We start from the raw sequence: 26226 nt of genomic DNA, 5'->3' as shown, positions 1-26226 counted from the left end.
GCGGCAGCGGCCTGCCCAGTGCTGCTCTGAGGGGAAACACTTCCTGCTGTTATCGTGGTGTGATCGCTGTGCCAATTAACCTCCCGCTAACGAGGCTCCGGTGAGGTGGGACAGGTGGTGCCAGAGCTGCACAGGGTGTTTGGACAGGGAAAGCAGCGCCTCACCCCCTCACAGCCCCCTCAGAGCTGCTGCTGCTGCTCCCAGGATGGTTCTGCACACACAAACACCTCCAATGCACCTCCAGTGCATCACTGAATCCCAGAAGGGTTGGGTTGGGTGGGACAGACCTTAAATCCCATCCAGTGCCACCCCTGACGTGGCAGGGACACCTTCCACTATCCCAGGTTGCTCCAAGCCCTGTCCAGCCTGGCCTTGGACACTGCCAGGGATCCAGGGGCAGCCACAGCTTCTCTGGGCACCTGTGCCAGGGCCTCACCATTCTCACAGGGAACAATTCCTTCCCAAAACCCCACCTAACCCTGCTCTCCATCAGTGTGAAGCCATTCCTGTGCACTGTGGCCAGCCCTGCCCGGCTCAGCATCCTCCTCGAGAGACGCTGAGGAGGAGGAGGAGGCACCTGGAGCTGGTCATGGACCAGAGCCCAGGGGACCCTGCTGGCTGCGCAATCCCACCAGGAAATGGAGCTTTCCAGGCTGAGGGACATCCCTAATGCAAGAGCAAATCTGTGGAGTGTCTATGGACAGAGTTTGTGGCGTTCTGATTTCTGTGGTGTGAAGGAAGACGTCCTGCAGCATCCATGTGGACACTGGGGAGTGTGAGGGGAGGAAAAGCAAGCAGCCTGGGGGGTCTTGGATCAGGCTGAGATTTATGGAAGGGAAGCTATCCTGTGGCTGCCTATGTACAGAGCATCCTCCTGCCCTGAACTCCCACTGAAATCCCTGCAGCAGGAATTGTGTGCTCCTTGCTGGCTCCCACGGCAAATTAAATCAAATACCTGGACAATTAGTACAATCCTCATGTCAAGGGAACAGCCTCCAGACACAGCACACACACTGTATGTTTGATAGATCTGAAAAATCTTTATAGTCAAGATATTTTACGCTGAGCCGCATTGATTTCCCATCCATTTTTTTTATATCGGTGTGTGTAACACCAGTCCAGCAAGGAATACAATAAATACCAGCAGTGATTTATCCAAATGGCATTCAGCAGGCACTTTGCAGTCACTCAGTTCATAGACCCAGCATAAATAAATCAACAGGAAAACAAAAGCCAGCACGTAAATCCCATGTGCAACCTGCACCCTTCTTGGGATGGAAAATCCAAAGGGAAAACAGAGCAGGCATGAGCCATTCCTGCTGGAGAAGCTGCACATCTGGCTCCCCTTGCTCAGCTAAGAATTTGCTTTTCTCTTTTCATTAAATTTTGCAAGGATATTACAGCATTTTATCTGCCAGTCCTACTAGCAGAGGCTGCATTAGCCCACGAATTACCTGGGTCCTGTCGCCTGGAAATTCAGATAAGAGCAGGCAGGAACAGCTCCAAAGGGGCACAGAAATGTTTGTGCTCAGAGTCTGGTGGGTGGAAATGGGCAGGAGGAGATGGGAAGGAGAAATGGGAAGGCTGAAAATAAAAAATACTGATACCAAGAAGAAGAATGAGAGGGAGAAGGAGAAGGAGAAGGAGAAGGAGAAGGAGAAGGAGAAGGAGAAGGAGAAGGAGAAGATTTTCTATATTTTATATAAAATATAGGATCACAGAATCATTAATACTGGGGAAGGCCTTTAAGATCACCAAGTCCAACCATTGACCCAACACTTCCAGGTACATATAGATACACTAAATTAATGCCATGGTGATGTATTTTAACTGAGTGAATTTAAAGCCTCCACGTTCAGAGTTTCATTTAACCTCTTGTAATATTTAAGATGTTGCAGATGCTCTGTTGCAGCACAGATTAGCTCTCCCACAGTTTCCTGCAGCTCTGCATGGAAGTTACTTTATCCAATTGATTTTCTAGTTAATTTAAAACAGCAAGACTAACAGGCTGTGTGCAAAAGTCAGTGTAAAAGTGCATACTTTAAAATGGGGTTGAAGCAATTTTAACTGGAGATATTTCTTCCGTCTGCCTGTAGGAAAATAAAATAAAATAAAATAAAATCAATCCTAACTTAATTTGGAGACCACAAACCAACTTCCCTGTTTGCTGCTTGCTGTGAGGAGCACAAGAGGCTGGGTTTACAAGCAGGATTTGGGGCAGGGAGCCTGAGAAACCTGTTGCATGTACAGCAATTTTAATTTTCACTCCTTTTAAAAGCTCTGCTGCTCCCACAGATCCAAGGGGATCACCAAAGCCAGCTGCTATTTCAGGGCTCTGGATATGAACAGCAACCCTAGGAACCCTGGAGGCTCCCTAAAAGCCCTGTGGAAGTGCAAAGGATTATTAGTATCAGATCAATGCTCGTATATCTGCTGTGAGTGTTTATTGTGCAGCGGCTGCTGGGAATGGGGAGCAGTGGGTCAATCCTGCCCGCCCAGCGCTGCCTTTTCCAGGAGAATTTGGGATCCCCAGGCTCAGCAGCACCTCAGGGGGTTCTGAACTAGGCTTTGCACCCCAAGGCACACCCCATGAGCCAGGAGTGGGGACTCAAACCATCCCCTTTGGGTGTGGAGTTACAGGATAGAGGGAGCAAAGCAACAGGACTTGAGAGCCAAAGGGACCTTCTGTCTCTGGCCCAGCAGAAACCCTGGGGTCAGTAAAAAACCATCCTAGCCACAAAGAAAGTAGAAAGAGTACATTGTAAACTTATAAACTGCTAAACCTAAAAGTGAAAAACACCATTTATTACCTTAATAAGTATTGTTTAACTGTTGCCATAAAAAGTAATGTTATAAAACACAATAGTTAATTGAAACACTTTGCAGTGTAAAGTTGTTTTCTGTTCATGTTGTAATATATAAAAAAATCATCACTGAGCAATAAACATCTTCTTTGCTCACCACCATCTTGTAAAGTGTGTACCCTCAAAAAACACTGCATTTGAGTGCTGGTTCTGTGGCCAGGGCAGGACTGGGGAAAGGCATTCTCTCCCTCTTCAAAAAAACAAATATTTTCTTGCCCGGTTCTCCTGAAGGTGGGAAGTTTCTCCTGTGTGCTTTCCCCACAAGTGCCAGGAGGGAGGTTAATCCTCTCTGTCCTGCAGCAGGGAAGCAGAGCAGGGCTGCTGGCAGACCCCTGACACTGAGTTTATTTCCTCACCAAAATAAACCCAAACAGAGCTCACAGGGATGGGGTGTGGAAACCTCAGCCTGAGAGGCAAAACTTTCTGTCGAGTGACAGTCAGGGATGGAAGAGACAGGGCAGATTGCTCAGGTGCAATAAGCTGATTTTAGTGACACAGAGCTGAGTATTTATACCTGCTCAGCAGTACCAAAAAATAGATCCCTCTATAAGCAGTAATCACTATAACAACCATATCTATGTCTCTCAGTAATGTTGCAAAGCAGATACATACCAAACAAGCCTTTCTCTCATGCTCCCTGTTTGCTGGTAGGCTGCACTGCCTGCCATGGTTTGCTGGGTCCACATGAGTTTGGCAGTGCTCTCACTTCTGCTTTCTAACTGCATCTCCACATCTTTCCACGTTATTCCATCCACCCTCACAGATGCTGTGCTCCAGTTTGTGGAGCATGGAGTGGGACAAGGCTGCTCCTTTTCTGCAGGGAGAACAAGATGGCAGAGCTGCCAGCCCAGCTTTTCCTGGTGATGAGGAGCCATCAAACCTCACAATATGACTGTAAAACCCACCAAGCTGGGAGGGGAAAAAAGAGAATAAAAATCATATTAGTGTTGGAAACTCAACTTTCTACTTTTCTTCCTCTGGCAGGATTTAATAAAGCCCTGTCCAGGGCTAGCGCCGCTGACAGCCACAGGAGCCCCAGGCAGGCACCTCGGGGTGAGTTTGCAGTCAGACATCGTGGTGAGGCTTTATTAAAGCCAGATCCAGGGAGAAACCTGTGCTCTGCAAAGCTGAGTCACAAACAGGGCACACTGCAGCTCCAAACAACCCCATCCTGGGTGAGGGGCTTTTTTGGCAAGGCACATCTGCTGATGTGAAACTCCAAGAGAAAAGGAGGGGAATGGCTCAGGATGGAGGTGGCAGCAGCTCTGTCTGGGGTGGGTGAGGAAGCTCTGCTGTCGTGGTGGTTGCTGGGTGGGACTGGCAAAAGTGACCGAAAAACAGAGAACACTCCAACAGGGTGGGGATCCATGATGCCAAAATTTGGGTTTAAGGCAAGCAACCCCCCATCTTCTTCTTTTGGGGAATTTTGTTTGGATTGTTTTTTACACATGTGAGTTTAACTAGCAGAGGTTCTGAGGGTTTAATGGGAAGTTTGTTCTCCTGCAGCCACAGCAGCCCTGCCCTGCCCTGCTGGGCTGAGAGGCTGGTGGGGTTTGAGACTGGATTTGGTTTGCGTTAAAGTCCAAATTTGGTTTGGGGTTTGGGTTTGTGGAGGAGTTTGGTTGGTTTGGGTTTTGGTTTGGGGTTGGGGTTGGCTTAGGCTTCGGCTTTGGCTTTAGGTGAGGTTTTAATTTGGCTTGGGCTCAGATCCAGGTTTGGGTGTCCCAGGTTGGGATTGAGTTGAGCTCAGGATTTTGTTTGGGTTGGGCTCAGCTTTGGGTTTGGTTTAGTCTTGGTTTTGGGTTGGGATTTAGGTTTTGGTTGGGTTCAGGTTTGGGTTAGGGTTGGTTTTAGGTTCGGATTGGGTTCAGGTCAGGGTTGGGCTGCGTTCAGGTTCAGGTTTGGCTTTGGCTTTGAGTCCATGTTCGTGTTTTGGTTTGAGTTCACGCTGGGGTCCCAGTCCAAGTGGGAGTTCAGGTTTGGGGCAGCAGTCCTGGTCCCTTTCCAGAACTGCCCCCAGCTCTGGAGGATTTGGAGCTCAGGGTGGGACAAGGACCAGAGGCTGAAGATCCAAATCCTGCAGGAATGGAAGAGGTTTGCAGTCAGAGCAGGACTTTCCCAGAGCGCTTCTGAAGCAGAGCCTGTCGGAAGATGAGTTTTCTAAATGACTTTCCTAACTTGTCTTTTTGGCTCCTGTTGGTAATTGGTTCATTTCCAGGTACTTGCAAGAATGTAAATATGGAATGAATCAACTTTTTCCACATTTTCTTTAGCAGCCCTTTTATGAAGAACAGATTTTCCACAGAGGAAATTAAAAAGTACATAAAACTGAGAAATCATGGTGTTGTTGAGAACAGCATCAGCTTTCAATGTCACTTTATAACTGGCAGCACATACTGTATTCCAATGGCATTAATAGAAACTACAAAGTTTGTTTCAATTAGCTTCGTTTTTCTTTCAGAAAAGGAATTATCATAAATCCCTGAAATAACATTTGTCCAGAGGAGATGTGTAGCGTTACTTTAGAAATCTTTTATGCCTGTTTTTAAATTACACTTCCTTGTAAAAATGATTATACATTGATTTAATAAATGCACTTGATTTGTGTATATTGCTGAAATTAAAAAAAGCCACGACACAGCTCTGATTTCCTGTACAAGGCTGTCAAACAGCTTTTCTGCAGTAAATTCTGAGAGAAGGCTCTTGGCAACTTGCTCTGTGCATGGGCATGTTAGTGAAGGAGAAGAAGAGGTTGCATTAGGATTTGGGCAGATTCTTTCAGAACAGCTTCAGAAATAATCTTCCTTCCTGATCCATCTGTCCACGTGGGAGGCCCTGGCCCTTGTGGAGGGTGATGGGTGTGGACAGCCCAGAGGGTGGGACTGACCAGTGGGACTGACCAGTGGACTGACCAGTGGGACTGACCAGTCCAACCCCACACCTGGATCCTGCAGGGTGCTTCTCCATCAGCTTTGCAGCTGAAGCTCCATCCATCCCACACAGGTCACTGAGCAGAGTGTGCCCAGGTGCTCCAGCACTGGAAATAATCTTCCCTTAAGAGTCTAAACAAGCCTTCCTTCCCATGCCAGGGAGAAGCTCACAGCATATTTAGTCATTTAAATGTGACTTTTGCATCTGATTATCTCCATTGTGGTGATGATTTGCTGACAACTTTACCAGGAAACCACCCACTGAAATGGTGCCCATGTTAAATGTGGCATTTCATGGTCTTCTTTCACACCAAGGCACTGATTTTTGGGGTGCATGGAACAAATCCCGAATCTCTGTGGCGTGGGGAGGAGGTTGGATGGTTTGGTTGCTGCACTGGTGGCTCTGGGGGGATGCACAAGGGGCTGGGGGGATCCTGCTCTTAATTAAAATATCACAAAGGTCCCTCCATGCAGCTGACAACAGATATAATTTATCTTGTCAGCTGTCCCCACATCAGAAGTGCACTCTTTGAAGCAGTAGTAATAATAATATTAATAAAAATCATCTCTGCCTACAATGTGGAGCAAGTTGTGGCTGCTCCCCTGCCTGAGCCTGCCTGGGTGGTGGAGCAGCTCCAGGCTCTGCTCCCGGACACTCCCTCGCTATTTCTGCTCCAGGAAAAATGGATTTTCCCAGACGTTTTGTGACTTTTTCAGGAGACCATCCCATATTCCCTCGGCTCACCACTCCAAACAGCCCTGCCCCTCGCTGAGCTGTTCTGGGGAAAAGAGCAATAGTTGTGCATTTGCTGGGAATTACAGAGGATGAAGACAATTACAGGATTAAGACAATTAGGGCATGAAGCAGATCTGATCCTCTTTCCATTCCCCAAATCACATTTCCTACTTTGTTTTCGTGGCACTCAGAGTCCATCTCGTGTGTGAAGTGCTGCTCACGTGTGACACCCCCGTGGCCCCATCCCGGGGGAGCAGAATGAAAACCTCACCCGGGGCTCCCCAAACCCAGCCCCTCTCTTTGGGCTTCTCTCCCTTCAAATGGGAGAACACCAACTCCTCCCTTCCTTGGCCCCTCTAGAAAGTTTTAGAATTAAAATCACCACCGAACTTTTTGATTTCACATCCAGGGGAGCAGCAGGACGAACCCCACGGGCTCTCAGGCTGTGTTGCACGTGGGATTTTCCATCATCTCCCCACCAGCCCAGGGCTGCGGCAGTTCCAGCGCAGTCCCCCTTCCCCTGCCTCCATCGCCTCCTCTCCAGCGCCCACCGCAATTATCATGCAAACCAGCGCCTCGCGCCTCGTTAATGCCTTTCAAACCTGAACTTCCTTGAAGTTCTGAGGGTTTCAAACCCCTGCTCCCCATCAGCAGCGTTTTTTCCCCGCGCCACAAACGCGCAGGACGCTGGAAGGAACGACAGCAAACGCCGCGTCGGGAGTGTTTACACGGCTGTTGTGCAAAACGCCGCCGCGCTAATGTATTCCTGTTCCTTAAATTCTGTTAGCAGTTGTAAGGCAGTCGGATCCCACCCATGGGAGCGTGTGCCCTCATGAAACACAATTACAATGAGAATATCTCATTATCTCATTGGCTTTAGCTTACTCTTCTGTTTCCATGGTTTCAAATACACAGAGGAGCCCGAAACTAAGCGCGCCGCTAACAAAGAACATCTCCTTGTACAATGACATCAGATCGTGTCCGACAGGACAGACTCTATTAAATGCCCCCCGACGTGGGGCGAAACGCACGAGTTGGGGACACTTTCAAACGCACGAGCTGGGGACATTTGGAAACGCACGAGTTGGGGACACTTTCAAACGCACGAGCTGGGGACATTTGGAAGCGCGCGAGTTGGGGACACTTTCAAACGTACGAGTTGGGGACATTTGCAAACGCACGAGTCGGGGACACTTTCAAACGCATGGGTTGGGGACACTTTCAAACGCACGAGTTGGGGACACTTCCAAACGCGGTATCTCCAGGCTGCTGCGGGGCTGGGAGGTTTCCCCGGGGAGCAGCCGGGCGGTTCTGTCGGCGCGGCGACCGCGGGCAGTTCTGCAGTAAAATCGGTTATAAAACGCTCTCTCTCCACGCCGAGCCCTGTCGCACCTCCCCACGGCCCCTGTCCTGCCCAGGCGCGGGGTGGGTGACGCCGAGTGACTTGGGGCGATGCTCCGGGGAGGACGGGGGTGTCACCCAGCCAGCCCAGCGCGCTCCCAGTGACCTTTGCCCCCCGGTTTGTCCAGCAGGAGTGCTTTGGCCCCCGGGGAAGGGCAGGCCGGGCAGTGCCCAGGTCCCAGGCCAGCCCTCCCACCAGCCGGGCGGCTCAGCCGCGGCTTTCCAGCGGCTGCATTAAAAATTCCACGAATCATTTATTTACCCTGGAGTATATCCGGTGACATAATGTGACAATAATGACATCCCTAGTGGTGTTAATTGATTTTGTCCTGGTAGAGGAGGTAATTTGGCGTCCACAGCAGCTTCTAGATCACGGACCTGCTGATTGTCTGCCGAGGTAATATTACTGTTAATGAAGAGAAAACACGCTTTCCTCTTTAAAAGACAATATGCTAATTAAGACAGACAATAGAGAGTCAGGGGTCATTTATTATTTTTAAACAGAGAGTTAATGCTAAACGACTGGCATGGAAGTGCAAAACGGCTGTAAATTAATAAGTGCGATTCCTGGCTCATAAAATCCATCGTCGCCGTTAAACAAAAAGAAGGGCATCATGAAATATTCCGACCGTCGGAATACTTGAAGGTGTGAATAATTAACAGCCACAAGTTAACATCCACCAGCTTGTAAAAGGTCTGATTAAAGGCAGTGTTCATCAGCCACCAAACTATCACAGCTCGTCGGGTCAACAGCTCCTAATTAATGATTTCTTATTAGGGAGATAAAACGTATTTTCTGGGGAGAATTATTTTTAAAAAGGGAACGAGTGTTTTCAGTGTAATGAGTGGAATAATTAGAAGCCGTTTAATGGGGCTGAGGCTGGCTGGGCTCCCCGGGGGGTGTTGCTGTGGGCAGCGGTGGCTCTGGTGGCTCTGGTGACACCAAGGGCTGTTGGAGATGTCCCTGGGCAGATGCTTCACCTGGAGCCTCCAGCTCAGCGCTGAACTCTGCTAAAACCCAACCCCAAAATCTGCATTTTCAGCTTTCCCGGAAAATACATCAGCGCAGCACCCAAACCAGCACCCAGCTATGGCTGATGGGATACCAAACCCTCATCTCCCTCCATCGGTGTGCTCTTCCACTGAATTTGTATATTTATTTCTACAGCTTTTCTTCACAGGAATGAAGGACACTTTTCTTGTTCTGTTCTAACCTCCTCAGTTGAACCTGTACATTTATTTATCTCCAGAAAGAGGGACTCTCTGCATTCACCTGTTGCAGAGTTCATGGTAGCATCAAGCACTGGCATCACCTCAAACTCGGGATCACCACTGAGGTGCTGTTTTCTTGAATTCTACTCCTTTTGCTGCTGCATTAATATAAATAATCTTATTTTCAAGAATAAGTTGGTTAATGGCTCTGGGGATGGGTTTGGAGTTTGGGATTTGTGTTTAAGGATAGAGATTATAACACTGTAACCCTTTTTTTTAACTAAAAATATCCCCGGAAGGGTGAAGAAAATACATTATAAATTAGGAATTAGGTCACTGGGATGCTACAAACCATGTCTAACCTGAATATTGAAGAGAAGGAGATACCATTTTAGTGCACTAAAAACCACCACAGGGGGAGTGAACACCTCACAGCATACCCATGAGCTGTGGAACTCCTTTCAGGGATGTTAGGGAGAGGAAAACCAGGAGGATTCCAGTGTCCCCTCAAACCCTCCGGTGTCACCCATGCTCCTCACCGGACGAGGATCAGAGGAAAACGAGGTGTGGCAGAGCTGGGAATTCAGGTCGGAGCTCCCCCGGGAGGGAGGAGCAGCTTTGTCCCCAGTAAACAGCACAGAGCTCTGGTGACAGCGTGGCCCCTGAGGACTGGGGCTTTGGGCTTCAATTTACCTTTTCAGCCCAATTTCTGAGCAGGGACCTGCGTTAAAGGCATCTCCTGGTGCTCATCTGCATTTAAAGAAGATAAGTTCAAGCTCTAAACCCTCCAAATTCTGCGTGGAGCAGGGGCTGATGAACCAATATTGACTCTGGATTCATTTTGGGGCCTAAATGGCATTTTAGGAGGTGTTTTAACGAGGGAGCACTGCGCATGCCCCCGTGCTGTTTTGGACTCGCTCTAATGATCTGGAGGCGTGGCCAGGCTTTAATGATCCATTTAATAATTTATCAATAGAGTTTGTAAGTGCTAATTTGCACTTTTAGGTGCACATTCTCCTTTTGAAGCCGCCACACAACCCCCTATTAATGTTAATGGGAGTTGTGCTCACATTAAAAGGAGATTATACCCCTAAGGTGTTTAACATCTGACTTCCCCAGGTCTGCAGCGGCACTGCTGAATGTCACTTCTTTCATTTCGGGAGATGGCTTTTGGTTGGGCTGTCACCACGCGAGCGAGAAGGCAAAGGAACTTCAAACAAGGAGGGAAACTGGGCAGTGGTTAAGTCAGTGATTCCTAGTCTTGGGCTTAAACCCAGTTCCAGGGGGAGGTCGGTGATGGAGCAGCTCCAAAGGGAGACGGAGTCCCCTGAGCCACCCAGGGGTGTGCAGGGGTTAATTTATGCCCAGGAAAAGGGAGAGGGCTGATAGTCTGGAAAGCAGATTTCCTGCACCAGTTTGAGAGAAACTCTAATCACTTCTGGGGGCAATTCTTGCCGTGGCATCAACTGCTGCCGTTTATGGATTGGCATCTAATTAGTGGAGGGAGGTGAGGACTTGTGTTTATCTCCTGACTTAACAAATCACTTCAGCAGGAATTTAAATCCTATTTGCTGCGCCGGAATTAATTGGGTTAAATGACATGGCTACGGATCGATGCAGAGAGGGTTTCACCCCTTAACCCTTTGCTGAACCCACACCTAGCAATGACTGGGATTTGGGGAGGTAAATGGGTGCAGTGGGGTTTGCACAGGGAGCAGTGTGTGGACACAGGGAAGAGGATTAACTAGTTACTAAAACCCATTTTCTCCCCCAGAAATGGTGTCAGAGCTCAGCCACTCACCTGCATCACCTCACCGAGGTCCTCAGATTCACTCTGAACCCCTTTGGAGGGATTTGGGGGAGGATCAGATGATCTCTCTGGGGTCAGTTGGGGTCAGCCGCTTGGGCTGGGTTCCCCTAAATCCTGGTGTCCCCAGAGGCAGAGTGAGGAGCAGAAGAGCCCTCGGTGCTGTGTGAGCTCAGCAAGGACAAGAGCAGCCCTGGGTGATCAGCGCTGCTTCCAGCACAAATCCCAAGCACAGCCCCATCGCAGCTCCTGCGAGGAGAATTAACCCTCCCGCAGCCAGAGCGGACACGCCTTCACCAGGAGGGAGGCAGAGCGAGCCTGCTGATGAATTATGCATTTGCCCCACCTGGGAGTTCATATTTACCATATCTTGCTGCAATCCATTAGGAACAACAAACATTGTATTTATCCAGCACGCTCCAAAGGCGTTCATTTGCATCCCTGCCGGGAGGAGAAGGAGCCAGGCAGGCTCGGAAGGGCCAGGGCTGGCTCCAGGCTCAGATCCAACTTCGGGAAAACCCTCACAAAAAGCCCTGCACACTCCTGGGACAGCTTGGAGGTGACTCAGGCTGCAGGTGCAGGCAGGGACGGGGGTGAAGGGCTGAGTGCACCCCGAGATGCTGCACCCCAACACCTCCAGCACCCTGAGAACCCTCAGGACCACCAGTGCCCTCAGCATCCTGAGAACCCCTGGGACCCCCAGTGCCCTCAGCATCCTCAGCTCCTCAGGACCCATAGCACCCCGGGAACTCTGGGGCTCCCAAAACTTGCAGCATCATCACTACTCCCAGGTACCTCCAGCATCCTCAGCATCCTCATCGCCCCCAGAACCCTCAGCATCTCCAGCACCCTCAGCACCCCCATAATCCCAGTACGTGTAGCACCTCCCAGTACGTGTAGCACCTCCAGTACCCTCAGCATCCCAGTGCCCCCAGCACCTGCAGCATCCCAGCACCCCCAGCACCCCCCAGGAGCTGCCTCAGCACCAGCACTGCCAGCACCCCAACCCCAGGGTGGCTGATGCCCGGCCGGTGGGTGTGGGTAGCCTGGGCTGGGAGCCCCCAGCCCCCCAGCCCCCCACAAGCACGGGGTTTGGGAAGCCAGGGAAGCAGAGGAATCCTGTTTTGAAAGGATCGATGCTGGCAGAGGCAGGGGAGGCCCAGGCTTCTGAGGAGAGCAGCGCATCTCCCGCATTTCATCTCGGCTGCCCGCCCGTCCCTGCAGGACCGCGCCTCCCGCCAGCCGGCCTTTCAACCGCTCTGCCAGCGCCGTGTTTGAAGATGTCAGGGGAGAACGGCGCTCTCTGTGAAGCGAGCTGCAAGAAAAGAGCCTGTTCCCTGTCCCTGCTCGGAGACGAGCTCTTGAAAGCCTTCAGGAGCTCCCCAAACCAGCCTCGCTCCCCTTCCCGGAGCTCCACCGCGGCTCTCACCTGCCGGGATGCTCCGGCAGGGAAGGAGCTGTGCTGGAGGCTCAGGAGTCCAGAGGAGCACTCAGATAACCCTTTTCCTTCTTTCTTCCTGCTTAACTCAATAAGGAAAAAATAAAAGGAGAACTTCTTTCCTTTTTTCTGACAAGGAGTGGAAAGCTGCGGCAGCGTTTTCTGCAAAGCAGCAGCTCCAGCAGCCCCCCGGGTCTGCTCTGCCCACCCAGGCAAACCCTGGGCGAGCTCTGGGCAGGAACACGCTGGGCTGAGGTAATCCCCAGCCTCAGCAGCACGGGGGGAGTTTGCAGTGATGGACTGCGAGAAGAAAATGGGAAAATTCCTTCCTGAATAGCAGGGATGACCCATGGCTGAGGTGGAGCCTCTGGAGAGCACATCCATGAGAAACAGGGAATGGCTTCACACGGACAGAGCTCCGGGAAAATTCCTCCCTGGGAGGTGGGGAGGGGCTGGGATGGAATTCCCAGAGAAGCTGTGTCTGCCCCTGGATCCCTGGAATGTCCCAGGCCAGGCTGGATGGAGCTTTGAGCAGCCGGGGACAGTGGGAGGTGTCCCTGCCATGGCACTGGATGGCTTTGAGGTCCTCCCAACCCAAACCACTCTGTGATCCCGAGATTGATGCTGCTGAAAGAATAAGGCAAATATTGATATAAATATTTAAACTTCACTTACAGCCCTCAGCGTCTATTTACTCCAAAGCATCCCCTTGGAAAGTTTCGGCGACATGATCTGCAAATGAAACAACTTTTCAAAAGCCACTCCAGGGGCACACAAAGGACCCAAACTGCGCTGGCTCGGGGTTGTGCTTTGAGGCTGAACACGGGGCGGTGAATGCAGGGCTGGCAGCGCCGGGCACAGGGCGAGGGGCACAGGGCGGGGTGGCCATGCCCGGGGCTGTCACCAGCGCCGCGGTGGCTCCCGGCAGGGCTGGGCACTCGCCACAGCCCGGGGAGAGAGGAGCACATGAAAGCCGGGCTGGATTTGCCTTGCAATGACAGCTGCATATTAATCTAAAGAATTTCTGAAAAATCAAAAAGACATTTTTCAGCAAAATACACCCCTAGAGCCTCAATGCTAAAGCAAGGGAATAAACTTGAAACAGGATTGATTTCATCTTAAAGGGAATAGCTCTTTGAAATGCTACCAGCTGCAGTTGTCTTATTTGGTTTTCAATACTATAACAAAATTGTGCCATATTGTGTCAAATAAGGAGATAATATAACAGCTTTAAACAAATTTTGTAATTACGGGATCAATCGGAAATGAATTAAATCCGTGTGCATTAGGTAAGTGGTGCCACTGAATACTGAGTAGCTCCAAATCCCAGCCCTGAGCCCATCTCCAGTGGTGGCCCCGGGGCTGGGAGGGGAGGTGACACCAGCCGGGGGACATGGGGACAGGGCAGCCCCGGTGGGTGCTCCCGGGCTGGGGAAGGAGCACAGGTCACACGGCACCGTTCAAAGCTAAAAGAGTGAAAAGGAGCTCCCCACAGCAGGCTGTGCCACCAGAGCAGTGCCAGCAGTGCCAGCTGACCTGGGGAGAGCTGGGGCAGCACAGTGGGGTTTGCTCTTGGCAATGGGAATGCTGGTCCAGCCCAGGATGTCCCCAGTGCCCCTGTCTGTTCACAGAGGGATTTGTGTTCCTGCAGCCAGGTTGGGTGGAATACAAAGCCACTCTCTGATAAAGCTGTGTGCCCCACACAGCCACCCAACAGCCAAATTGATCTTTGGGGTTCAGGTTTCTGCCAAACCAGAAATCATCCACAGGGCAGCAGTGTCAGACCCCATCCTGCAGGGAAGGACCATGGCCAGAGCTCCTCTCTGCCCATCCAGGATTGTTCCATCACTCCATTCCATCCTGTGTGACCAAAGAACAGCATCCATGCCATGGTCACTGATAACAGCACTGAGAAGATCCCACAAAACATGGTGCTGGTGCATCCCAGAGATGGTGGGAAGAAAAATCACTGTGACCAGGAGAAGCTCTTTGGCCTCTCCCCCTCTGATGCCCTGCCTGCTCAGGGGTGTGGAGCCCATCACTCCTGCCATTTAATTATTGGTTAATGAACTTCTTATGCAAATGAAGCACCAAGTGGCCCTTCCAGCTGGGATGTCACCCCAGAATGTGTGGGGAAAGGAGCTCTGGGTGCTGCACGGAGCAGGATTGGATCACTGAGGAATTCCACCAGGGACTAATAAAACTATTATTTGGAAAAGCTTCTGCATATTTAATATTCTTATACAAACTGGAGCATTCCAAATCAGGCCTTTCTGCTCTTTCAAAGAATGAGGGATGCTGTTAGGGAATAATACATTAATAGCTGAGATGCTGCACACAGTGGCTTTTCTGAGGCTCTTTCTGCACCACTTGAATAATTCTGTTGATTCCTCCACTTGAACATCAGATTTGTGTTTGAGCTGCTCTCTTAGAAGCTGCTGCCACAGCTGGAGCTACAGGATGAGTCAAAACAAGGATCTGTGAACACAGGCAGCTCAGGAGGGGGGACTGTGTGCAGGAGTGCTCATCAGCCCTCCCCAAAATTAGCCTCTTCATTTCTTTGTACTCTCTTTGATTTCCCTTTTCCCACACTTCCTTCAGATTCCTGTTTTTCCTCCAGGGCAGCAGTGCAGAGCTCGGCTGGGACAGGATTTGGATCAAATACCAGGAGCCCAAGTTATGTGTGGCTGGGAAATGCAAACCCCATTTTCTCTGCTGGAAAGCAAATACCAGCAGTGGGAGGGGTCAGGAGCTGAGAAATTTTGAAAACCCTGAAATTATCAATACAATTATTAAAAAAAATATCTCTCCTGAATACATTGCACCCCAATGAGCAGAATCCTGGAGATGTGAGGAGCACCACCAGCATGGAGAGAAGCAACCAATCTCCTAGAAACTGGAGATTTAATGTCTTTAAGACCCAAAATTTCATTTTTTTGGTTGCATTTTAGAGGATTGAACAGTATTTCCTTCCATCCTGTGCAGGTCTGGGCTCCCAGGCCATTTCCCATGTCTATAACTGGTTTATTACCCTGAGTGAATCTCCTCTCTAAGATCCCAAACACACCAAAACAGCTCCCCTCATTCCTCACTCCTGAGCTCACCCTCCATTCCTTTTTGAGGGGCTGCCCAGGAGTTTTTGGGTTAGAGCTGCAGGGAAAGTTCACCTCTCCTCCTCTGCCTGTGCTGCCTATGCTGCTGTGACAACAATGCCAACAATGACAGCCAGAGCTGCTCCTGTGTCTCAAGAACCAACTTTGCAGAAGACATCAGCAACTTCAACACAACAAAAATCCCCCCCACCTTTAAGGGTCTCGTCACACTGAAAACTTGCTGGGGTTTGTGACAGCACTTTTATATAAAGATACAAGAATTCAGATTTTCCGTGTGATGCAGCACCAAAAATCACATTAGCAGAGAGCTGGAGCAAGAAGATCAACATTTATTACATCCCCATCATACACCTGCTTTTAAGTATGAAATGGAATATTGGATAAAGAGGGTTTAAAATCAAACCTGTCTCCAGCTTTGTGCTTGGGGCGACTTCTTGAAGCGCCAGCACCGCTGGGGTTGTGTTAGATTTGCTGTGGGGATGCAAAACACAACTCCAATCATTTGTCTGGTGTGGTCTGGGAGATGGAACTGATAAATGTTTGGGAGATGGAGCTGATAACTGGGGGAGATTGGGAGGAAGGACGTGCTCCAAGGGTTGATCCATCCGGATTAGATATTCCAGTCTATTCCCAGTACTCTGTGTGAGCAGCAGGCAGAGTTGGCACCCTGAGCCTCCAGGCTGTGGTGCAGTGCAGAGTCCCTTCCAAACCCTTTCACCTCATTTCTAACCCCCAAATCTCCCTTTCTCTCAGCAAGATGTGGATTTTACCTGGACAGTGGATGGGCTGCACTCTCTGGGTGCCAGCAGAGCACAGCCTTGGCTCACTGTCAGATGTTCTGTGGGGTGGAATCAGAATATCCTGAGCGGGGAGGAACCCACAAGGATCATCCAGTTCCACTTCTGGCCCTGCACAGGACACCCCCAAAATCCCACTATGAGCCCAGAGCTTTGTCCAAACACTCCTTAGCTCTGGAAGGCTGCTGGGCAGGGAGGGCAGCAAGGAAGGTGTTTGTGCTGCAGGTTTTTGTTGCACTGAGCAGCAAGAATTGTACTTTGGCAGCACCTAAATCAGGATTTTCCCTCCCAGGCAGCGCAGCAGGAGCCTGGGAGTGACTCTGCCTGCCCTTCCAGTCCCAGCAAAAGGCAGCAGGCAGGCATGGGAGAGTCACCTGCACCTGCTTTGGTGTCAACAGCATCCTTTTGGGGCATCTTTTACAGCAGCAGCTCAGTATCCCAATATTTCATCTCCCAGGACAAGCCATGGCTCCCATCCTGCTGCTCGCCAGCTCAGCTGCTCCAAACTCACCCTCTGCTGAGGTTCCTGCAGTTTCAGAGGCACAAACAGGCAAAAGATGCTGGTTTCCTTTGGAAAGACTTCAACCCATCCCATCCCTGCAGCTCCTCCATCCCACAGCACCTCCCACAGCAGGAAAACCACAGGGATTGTCCACCATCCACATTTGTGCAGGGAGAGACAGCAATAAATAACAAATGAGTTCTGATTATGTAACTCAACCTTACTTTCGATGTCCAGACAAATAATGGGATGCAATACTAAATCACACCTTTGTGTTTCACCAGTGCAGAGCCAAACACACACTGCAACATCTGGAGCTCTGGCTGAGCCTTCCAGTTTTTGTGGGTACCTGGAGCCCGAGGTTCACCTCCAGCAGAGCAGATGGAAAAGTCTCAAGTTTTAACTCCTGTGGTTCTCACGGAAGTGCTGGCAGGCAGGGAAAAGCATCACCCTCGGTGACAATGTGCAGCCAGGGCAGGAGGGGGTGGGAACAATTTTTTAAAAGCAGTAGGAAAGTCAAGGTACAGACTCATAAAATTATTCAGGTTAGAACAGCCCTGCAAGGCCATCGAGTCCAACCATTCCAGCAGTGCCAAGGCCACCACTGCCCCGTTTCACTATTAAGTGTTGACAGATTTTTTAATTTTTTTTTCTCCCGTTTTGGCCAAACCAGGTGAAGAGTTTGCTAAAAAAGCACCGCCCCTGTTCCCAGCTAAAACCTGGCAAAGTTGGGCAAAACGCGGGCAGAGCTTGGACATGCTCAGGCAGCAGAGGCTGCTGGAACAAAGGAAGCAAAGGACCAAAGCAGCAGCGGCTGAAGTTAGTTTCTGGTGGCTCTGTGGGTTCTGTGACAGATCTATCCGCGGGTTCTTCCCGGAGCTCCGCAGGGTTTGCGATTGGCGGCTCGGCGGCGCTGGAACAGCAACTGCTCCATCTGCTGGGAGCGGAGCCGGCAGGGAGGCGATTCGGGCTGCAGCTCCCCGCAGGAGCGGGGCGATCCTGGGGAGATCCTGGGGAGATCCTGGGGCCATCCTGGGGAGATCCTGGGGAGATCCCGGGGCGATCCTGGGGCCATCCTGGGGTGATCCAGCGGCGATCCTGGGGCCATCCTGGGGAGATCCTGAGGCGATCCTGGGGAGATCCTGAGGCGATCCTGGGGAGATCCTGAGGCGATCCTGGGGTGATCCTGAGGTGATCCTGGGGTGATCCTGGGGCCATCCTGGGGCGATCCTGGGGCGATCCTGGGGCCATCCTGGGGCTCCCGGGGCTCCCAGCATCCCAGGGAATCCCGGCTGGAGTGCGGGAGAGAGCACAGATCCTAAAGAACCCGGGCTGAGCCGGGGAGCAAACGGAGCACTTGTAAAAGGGGATTTAGGACAGATATTGGGGCAAAAACCTTCCCTGGGAGGGTGGGGAGGCCCTGGAATGGAATTCCCAGAGAAGCTGTGGCTGCCCCTGTATCTCTGGCAGTGTCCAAGGCCAGGCTGGACAGGGCTAGGAGCAACCTGGGACAGTAGAAGGTGTCCCTGCCATGGCTGGGGTGGAATGGGATGAGATTTAACCCAACCCATTCCAGATTCTATGAGGTTTCCCAGGACTGCAGCTCAGCCTGGCACCAAGCAGGGTTGGGAGCACAAAGCCTCTGCTGTGCTCTGCCCAGGGTTCCAGTTTCCACTTTAAAAAACAAACACAGAAATGCAGGGGAAAAAAATGAATGTCTAACATTTAATCTTTCCTCTCATACAAATTTTTGCTTCCTCACAGCCCAGGGAGAGTACAAGACCAGGCTGGACTGCAGGACTCATTCCCAGATTAATGATTGTGGATCTGCTTGGACATCGATGGCTCCAAGCATTTATTTGTCCTGGGCTAACTTGAATGAGCTCACACTCCAGATGGGGTCAGACTGCCCCAGGTGGAATCAAAGCACCCCAAAAGAGATAAGACTGCCCCAAAAGAGGTCCAAGTGCCTGGCTGTGGGTGCTTAGGTGTGTAATGGGAGAGATGGCCCAAGCCTGGCCCCTGGCCAGGGGCTCCCAGGGGGGTTCTGTGCTATCCAATGTGCCTGATGGATATGGAGACATCCAGACAGACGTGGATGTTGGAAGAAGAAGGGAAGAAATACTTCCTTGCTTTCTAAGCGTGGCATTTTTGTACCTCAGCAAATTGGCGTCGCTACCACCGGCAGTCCTTACCTTAAAATATGGGCATTTCTCTGCTGGAAATGCTTTCCTGCACTATTTCCTTGACCTGAAAGCTGGGAGTGTCAATACATCAGCACTGAAGTCTGCTGAGTGCCTAGAAATAAGGGGATATCATCTCCAAAATGAGTGCCCACCAGGCTCTGTCAGCTCTGCCAGTGCAGAGCAGCTCTTTGCAACTTTGATTTACTGGCAATTGTTGGAAAAGGAGCAAGCAAGGAATGAAAACCCAATATTTCCATTACCGTTTACTTAATAAAAAAATATTGTAGGGAAGTCAGACATCATAAAACGCCCATCCTCGCTCTGTATTTACAGGGTCATCCAATAACTTGAGCCAGACCAGTAATCAATTTTAAAAAGCCCTTTGCAATTGAAGGCACAGACAAGTGAGTGCTCAATATCAATATTCCCCCAGCAGAGCAGCAGTCATGCTGCTCTGGAGAGCCCCAGCCACGCCAGGCTGAGTTAGATCCTCGCAGGGGATGAGGTGCTTGGCAGGGAGCTCTGGAGAGGGAGGGAAGCTGATTTCCCAAGGAGCCTTTTGGAACCCTGAGAAATTCTTTCTCCAATGTCCCCAAGAGCTCTTCTGCATCATCCACTCACCAGACGCCTTCTCTCTGATGTGGGAGGTGTTTTTACCATCAAGCTTTGGGGTTCTGGGCAATCCATGGGGCAGAAGTGCTGCTTGTGGCAAGAGAACTCAGTTCTGAGGAGGTGGTTTCTCCTCTCCCCCAGTATTACATCCCCCCTTCCTTGGCTGCTTCTGGTCCTTCCCATTGTCCCAGAATCCCAGAATGGTTTGGGTTGGAAAGGACCTTCAACACTGTCATTCTGACCCCTGGGCTGGTGGCTTTAGGGCTGCCCAAAGCTGAGGCTCTGCTCATGGGCAGCTCAGAGTGTTCAGCTTCCTCAGAGTCCCTTTGCGCCATATCTACAAGAATTCCTTTAAGAGGAGAAACCTCAGGCTGCTGCTGAAGAAATCAAGGTCAGCTCAAAGGTGTTCACACTCTGGAAAATGTCCTCCAGGCAGGAGCAGGTGGACCAAGGCAAAACCACACCATCCTTTTCCTTCCTGTTGTCTGCACTCATCCTCCAAAGCCATTTTCAGATAAAATGTGCTGTTTCAAGAGCTGCTCTTTCTGAGGCTCATGCCTCATCCCTGAATCCCCAGGGAGCAGCAGGAAGTTGCAGGGAGCAGGAGAGGCCCGGCTGTAAAGTCAAAGCAGCACTTCTGCCAGAGTCACCCAGCATCTCTCATTTCTCAGTCGATGGTTTAATCTATTTTAATGATTATCAATACTGATGGTGAGTGTAATCACCTTGTCTGATACAATTGCTAGAATCTAAAAGTCAACTTGATTTTAATGGTTTATCATTAGGAGTATTATTTAGTCGGATTAAACTGGTCTTAATTCCTCTGCAGTCATTATTTAAAAGCTGTTTGGAGCACATTAGGGCAACCCCCCTCATCCCAGAATGAATCAATGCCCTGTCTCCATCCCATATATTTCCAGCAGCCTCTCACAAGCAGCCACACGATGGACACCAAGGCTCTATGAGCTGTTAATATTCATGAATCCTCCCTCCTGCCGTTCAGATTCCCTTAGCTGACCCCACAGCAGGGGCTGGTTGAGCTCTCCTGCTGCCATGGGGTTATTAACCCACTCTGGCAGCAGCAGGGCTGGGAAACACCCACGGACTGGGATGTGGAGAGGCTGGAGCAGCTTCCAGGGAACAGCTCCAGTGCCTTCAGAGCAAGTGCTGTGCTGCCAGGGAATCTCCAGGTGCATCCCTGTCACTGCCCACAGCAGGGGACACAGTGCAGCAGCAATCCCAGCACATCCAAGGTGGGATTTTTTCACTGGAGCTGGGTTTTCCAGCTGCATGGATGTTGTCCCGAGGCTGCCAGCGAGCATCAGCTGCTGTCTAACCATCCCCTGCAGGGCAGAACGATGTCCACCAGCGCCTTTGGGAGTAAAACCTCCCGATGTCACCCAGACCTTGGCTCGGGAGCCGGATGGTGCTCTGGAGCAAGGCTGGATCCCCTGCTGCCTCTTCCTGCTCAGGTACCAAACCCGATCTCTCCTTCCTCTTCCTGCTCAGGTACCAAACCCGATCTCTCCTCCCTCTTCCTGCTCAGGTACCCAACCGGATCTCCCCTCTCAGGGACCAGCAGCCCTGCTCACCCTCAGCCCCAGAGCCCCCCATGAGCAGGGCATTGCCTTCGCAGCCCTCTGTCCCCGGGAAAGCAGGGACGGGCTGTGCTGCTGAGGCCTGGGGAAGGCTGAGCACCTGCAGGGACTCTGCTCGGTGTGGTGGCATTAGCTCACTGCAGCCACAGCCCCAAGCACATTCCATGTGTTTTCCACATTATCCATCAAGGGGGTTTTGCCCCTCTCACAGTGGTTGTACCAAAAAAATTGTGGGAGCATCTTGTGTTGCTCCCAGAGGATGCTGAAGAGCTCTTTATTAGGAGTTGGAGGGAATGAGATGTTGGAACAACCGACCATGGCTAACAAGTGCTGCTCCACACTTGTGCTGAAGCAACTTTCCTTCCCAAAATAACACAAGTTCGGGCAGGGAGAACAAAAGGATGAATTTAAGAAAACCTTACATTCCAAGAGACAGGCAGGAGGTGCAAATGAAGCAGTTTTCTTATTTTAAATTTTATTTTTTTTTTAATTGAACAAGAGATCAAACCCAATGTGTAACATCCAGGAGTGACTCCAGTCCTGGAGGAGCCTTCTGAGGACAACGAGAACTGTGGTAGCTCAGCGATGGGATTAATTTGTTTAAAAATAAAGCCCTGGAGACATTTTAGATGTTTCCTTTAGTTAATGAGATTTCCATGATAGTTAAAAAAATAAAATTAGCAAACAATGCCGTTAATCTCGGATTACAAGCAGCACCAGGGAAGAATTAGTAAAATAAATCAAGAAGATTTAAGGCACTTTGCTCTCCAGTAAAGTAGCTGGCATGGGAGTTCCACACTGTGCTTTCCTGGGATTAAGGAAGAGGTGATTTGGATCTGACTTTCAGCCTTTAACCTGGAATATTTGAGCATGGAAATAACATTTTCTCAAGGCTAAATCTTGATTTAAGCCATACACAATAATAATTTATCTATGACCTATAAATAAATAACTACCACAGCTTCACATTTAAAAATTCAAATTATTTTCAGTCCAAATCCTCAAATTAAACCACAGCAACTTCATACACCCCACATTCGGCTGTTCTAACCAGCAGTGTGAAACAGGGATAAAAAGACATCCCAAAATAGGATTACACAGAGCAGCAATAAAAGGGGAAATAATCTTTGAAGAAATGATGGAAGAAAAAATTCTAAGGGCATTAAGAAGGAACAAGTCATGGTTTCAATCACAGCCAGGCAGGAGATTGGTAATCTCATGTGCACAGTAGATAAATCTGGGAGGACAACAAATTGCATTTTAATTTATGTAGTGAAAAGGTTAATTTTTAATTCCCTCTACTCACTCCAGAAATCAGGGAAATACAGACTGAAACTAATAAAGTAATGGAGTTCTTTGAGGTGGATCCTCAAAAACACAGAGAAAAACATTTCATTTTTAGTGAGGGCTTTTGGCAAGAATTTAAATATGATCAATTGAACACATTGGTTTCTTTTGTTATTTAAAAATAAATTTATTATTGATTAATTTGTATTACTTAAAACCAAAATTTATATTGTGTTCCTTTAAGTTACTTGAAATCAAAGGGAAGGAGCTTCATGACCAGCCCACAAAGCCTTGTTTTCTGTACTCCTTCAAGGCAAAAAGTTCCATCACATTTTACTTGTAACCCTAGAAAGGAGAAAATACAGAAAAATTCCAGCTCCAAACTCCAGATCCCCTTGGGTGTGTGGCTCAAATATCCATGAAAATGTCCTTTCAATCTCATCCTTGTGCTTTCAAGGGTCCTAAGTGTCAAATAAAAGGATAAGAGGAAGGTCAATCCAGGAAAAACTGGAGAATCTCACATTGCCCTGCATTGCTCCAGCACCAGTGCTCTAAGTGCTGTGGGCTGGGAGAAGAGGTTGGTAAGGAGAAAAAGTTATTAAAAAGTTATTTAAAAACTCTTCTTAGCAAGAGCTCAGCAGGGCCTGGTCACCAAACACAATTCTCATCTCCCACAGAATTTCCAGGCAGTCAGATCTCCAGGCATTGACACTCAGACAACAAATGACTCAACATTTAGTGCTGTTTTCAACGCAAGTTGGGCAATTTGACATCATTATTTATTCCCATTGTAAACCAGACCATTGAATGGCTGCTTATCTCAAAAGAATTATCAAGTGTGTCCTTGTTCTTTTTCCTGATGGTGTCAGCTCTCCAGTAAAATCACTGACTTGGAGCACAGACAGCCCTTAAATACTAAATAATGACAATTCTCCAGAAGTTTTGCTGGATAATCACGAGTTTTGTGCTTGAGTTCTGAACTTGGTACAAACCACTTTGCTTTCTAATCGCGGTTTCCCTGTGAAATGGGAAAAGTGCTGAAGTCCCACTGTGGATCAGAGAATGCCAGAACCATGGAATTTGGAAGGCTGGAAAATCCTGGGCTGTAGCACCCTGAGCCCCAGTTTGCTAACAGCACCAGAGCTCTGCAGGTGAATAAATGATAAACACTAATGATGTGGAGCTTATCAAAGAGTATTTCCAGAATGGTTTTCCAGCAAATATATCAGCTGCTTCTGTTTTTTAGAGAAGGCTAAACTGCCAAAATACTGAATACAGGAACTTTCAGACCTCAAGAGACAGCCCAAAGTGGAGGAGACAACCAAGCTGAGTTCCAGAGTAAACTCCCTGAGAGCCACCGAGCTACTGCAGCAAATCTGTTCCATGAAATTAAACAATGTACTGACAATTTAAAAATCTGAGATGGATTTAAAAAACGAGTTTAAAAAGTGGAGGCAAACCTAAGCACTTGCAGGAATGCAGAGAAGTTGAATGTCTGGCTGGGAAACTCTCCTGGCTCAATTGTCAGGCCAGGCTTCTATTTTTAGTGCAATAATTAAATTGCAAAGCCTGATGTTTTGTGGAGGAATAGAAAGGATTCCAAAGGTGCAGGGGAAGTCTGTGTAGAGCAGCTTGGCTCTTGCTGAATAAACTCTGGCTAGCCAGTAACAGCCTGGCCATGCTTAATGAAAACATGTGGAAGAGCTGAACACAATTCCCTGAAAATAGGGTGATGTCAAAGCAAAAAAAAAGAGAAAGAAAAAGTCTTGGTGAAGGGCTTTGTCTGAAGTAGACACAAAGCAGTTGTTTGGGTTTGGAGGGAGAAGGGGAGGAAGGACACAGGGTGGGAAATAAGAGGAAAGGATGAAGTTTTCCAGAAAAACTGGATTCAGGCTGATAGAAACTTCAGGGTGGTGCTGCTCCAAGAGCAAGGGCAGGACTGAGTTAGGACTTTAAAACATGTAGGACTGCAGCCCTGTGAACAAGGGAAACATTAAATTATCGTGGACAGAACGTAAAACTCTAGTAAAATCCAACCCAGGATTAAGCATCCCTAAGAAGCTCCAGAATATCTCAAGGAATCCCAACCACCTCCCACTTCAAAGTGAGAGGAAACACTGAGTGGAACAGGAAATGATGTCCAATTTATAATTGAAATGTGCAGTGATGAAACTCCTCTCAAAAGGAACAGGAGTACAGCTTGTGCTTTACAGACAACTGAACACTTCCATTAATTATGGGAATCACTGGCTCCTTGTACTACCAACCAACCTGAACTGCAGCCACCAAAGAACTGGGATGAGTGTGTGGTGATCCTGTTAAAGCTGAAATGACTGCAGGGGAATCCTGCCCTGCAGCTGCTGCTCCAGCTGTGAGCTTGAGCCCATTTGTTTCCAGAATGAGTCCATGCTAGCCGTGGCAGATGGAAGCAAAGGAATAGTGCAGCAGACACAGAGTGAGTGAACTCTTAATCCTGCCTTGGACCTTGAGGAATGAGGGTTTATTTTCCACCTAATGAAACTCTGGACACAATCAGGAATAAAGTCGACCAGAATTAGGCAATTTCTCCTCAAAACAGACTGCTACACAAATACCAATGATGAAACACCTCCCTCTTAGAAATTAGGATTTTTGGGGTTAATTCCTCTGTTTTCCGAGACCCAGGTGAGCCTGTCCTTTGGTTTCTGGATTAAAGTGATGGATCAATTTGTCAGATTTTTATTTGCTTGCTTTGCAAGGAGGAGCAATGAAGCTGTTTTTAAAAGCAGTGCCTTCCTTACCTTTAGGGCTCTCCAAGCAGGAGGTCTGCTTTTGTTTTCTCTTGATTACAAATACTTCATCCATTCCCAACCAACACTCTATACTTGACCAGATTCTTGTAAGCTCCTCAACCTGATTTGGAAGCATCTGTTTCCAATATCATTTGAACTGGAGGACTATTAACAAGATTGGATTCAGACCCCAATCAAGGCAGAACCCAGGAATTAATGTCATGTGCAGGCTGGCACTGCAATCCCGGGGCAGGAATGGAGAGGGGGAGTTCTGGGGGCAATAAAAACTTGATTTTCAGAGTCTACCATAGAAAAGCATCTGCAAATCTGTACAGAATGTACTGTGAGGGTCATCAAGATCAAGTTCTGGGGGGTTTTTGGGTAAATAAATACTGCCTGGTTTATGTTTCCAGCTGGGGGCTGGAGGACAGGAAAGTCAGGATTTTGTTGATGGAATAACCCCTGAATCCCACAATCTGCTCACAGAATGCATTGTCCCATCAAAAATAAAACTCATATTTGCCTCAAAACAGGACTCAGTTTAGTCTCCTCATCTCAGTGGGGGATTGTGTTCCATGATGCAGAAGGTTTTGCCCAATCCACATTCCAGGGGTTGGGAATGACACTGGAATTGCAGGGCTCATCCCAGAGCCAGAGCTGTCTGCTCACTGTGATTGCAGGGCTGATGAAATTACTTTAATCAGAAAGACACCACTGATGCCTGGGAATCATAACTTCTGGAAGAGTTCCAGGTAAATCTGGTGAAGAATTTGCTTTTAATCTGGAATGGATGAACACAATATGCTGGAATCACTCCTCATTCCATCCTGGTTTATAGCTCCAGTTCATGGAGTTAAGCACCAAGATGTTTTCACACACAAACCTGCAATTCTTTCTGCAGAAAAAAAAAAATCAGAAGATCATCTTTTTATACTCTTTTAAGTGCAAATCCACGCTGTGGTAACAAGACAG

The 26226-nt window shown here is 49.0% G+C and overlaps 1 long non-coding RNA gene across 1 annotated transcript in view; it reads left to right on the top strand.

Moving 5' to 3' along the window:
* The window catches only part of LOC146433032 (uncharacterized), a 119736-nt gene that overhangs the window by 11846 nt on the left and 81664 nt on the right, over positions 1-26226 (top strand). The window lies entirely within an intron of this gene.

This window comes from Lichenostomus cassidix, chromosome 9 (assembly GCF_008360975.1).
Source record: "Lichenostomus cassidix isolate B80296 chromosome 9, HeHo_3.0, whole genome shotgun sequence".
In the NCBI taxonomy this organism is placed as follows: domain Eukaryota; kingdom Metazoa; phylum Chordata; class Aves; order Passeriformes; family Meliphagidae; genus Lichenostomus; species Lichenostomus cassidix.
The sequence above is the reverse complement of the archived record's forward strand: the minus strand, read 5'-3'. Positions and strand labels throughout refer to the sequence as shown.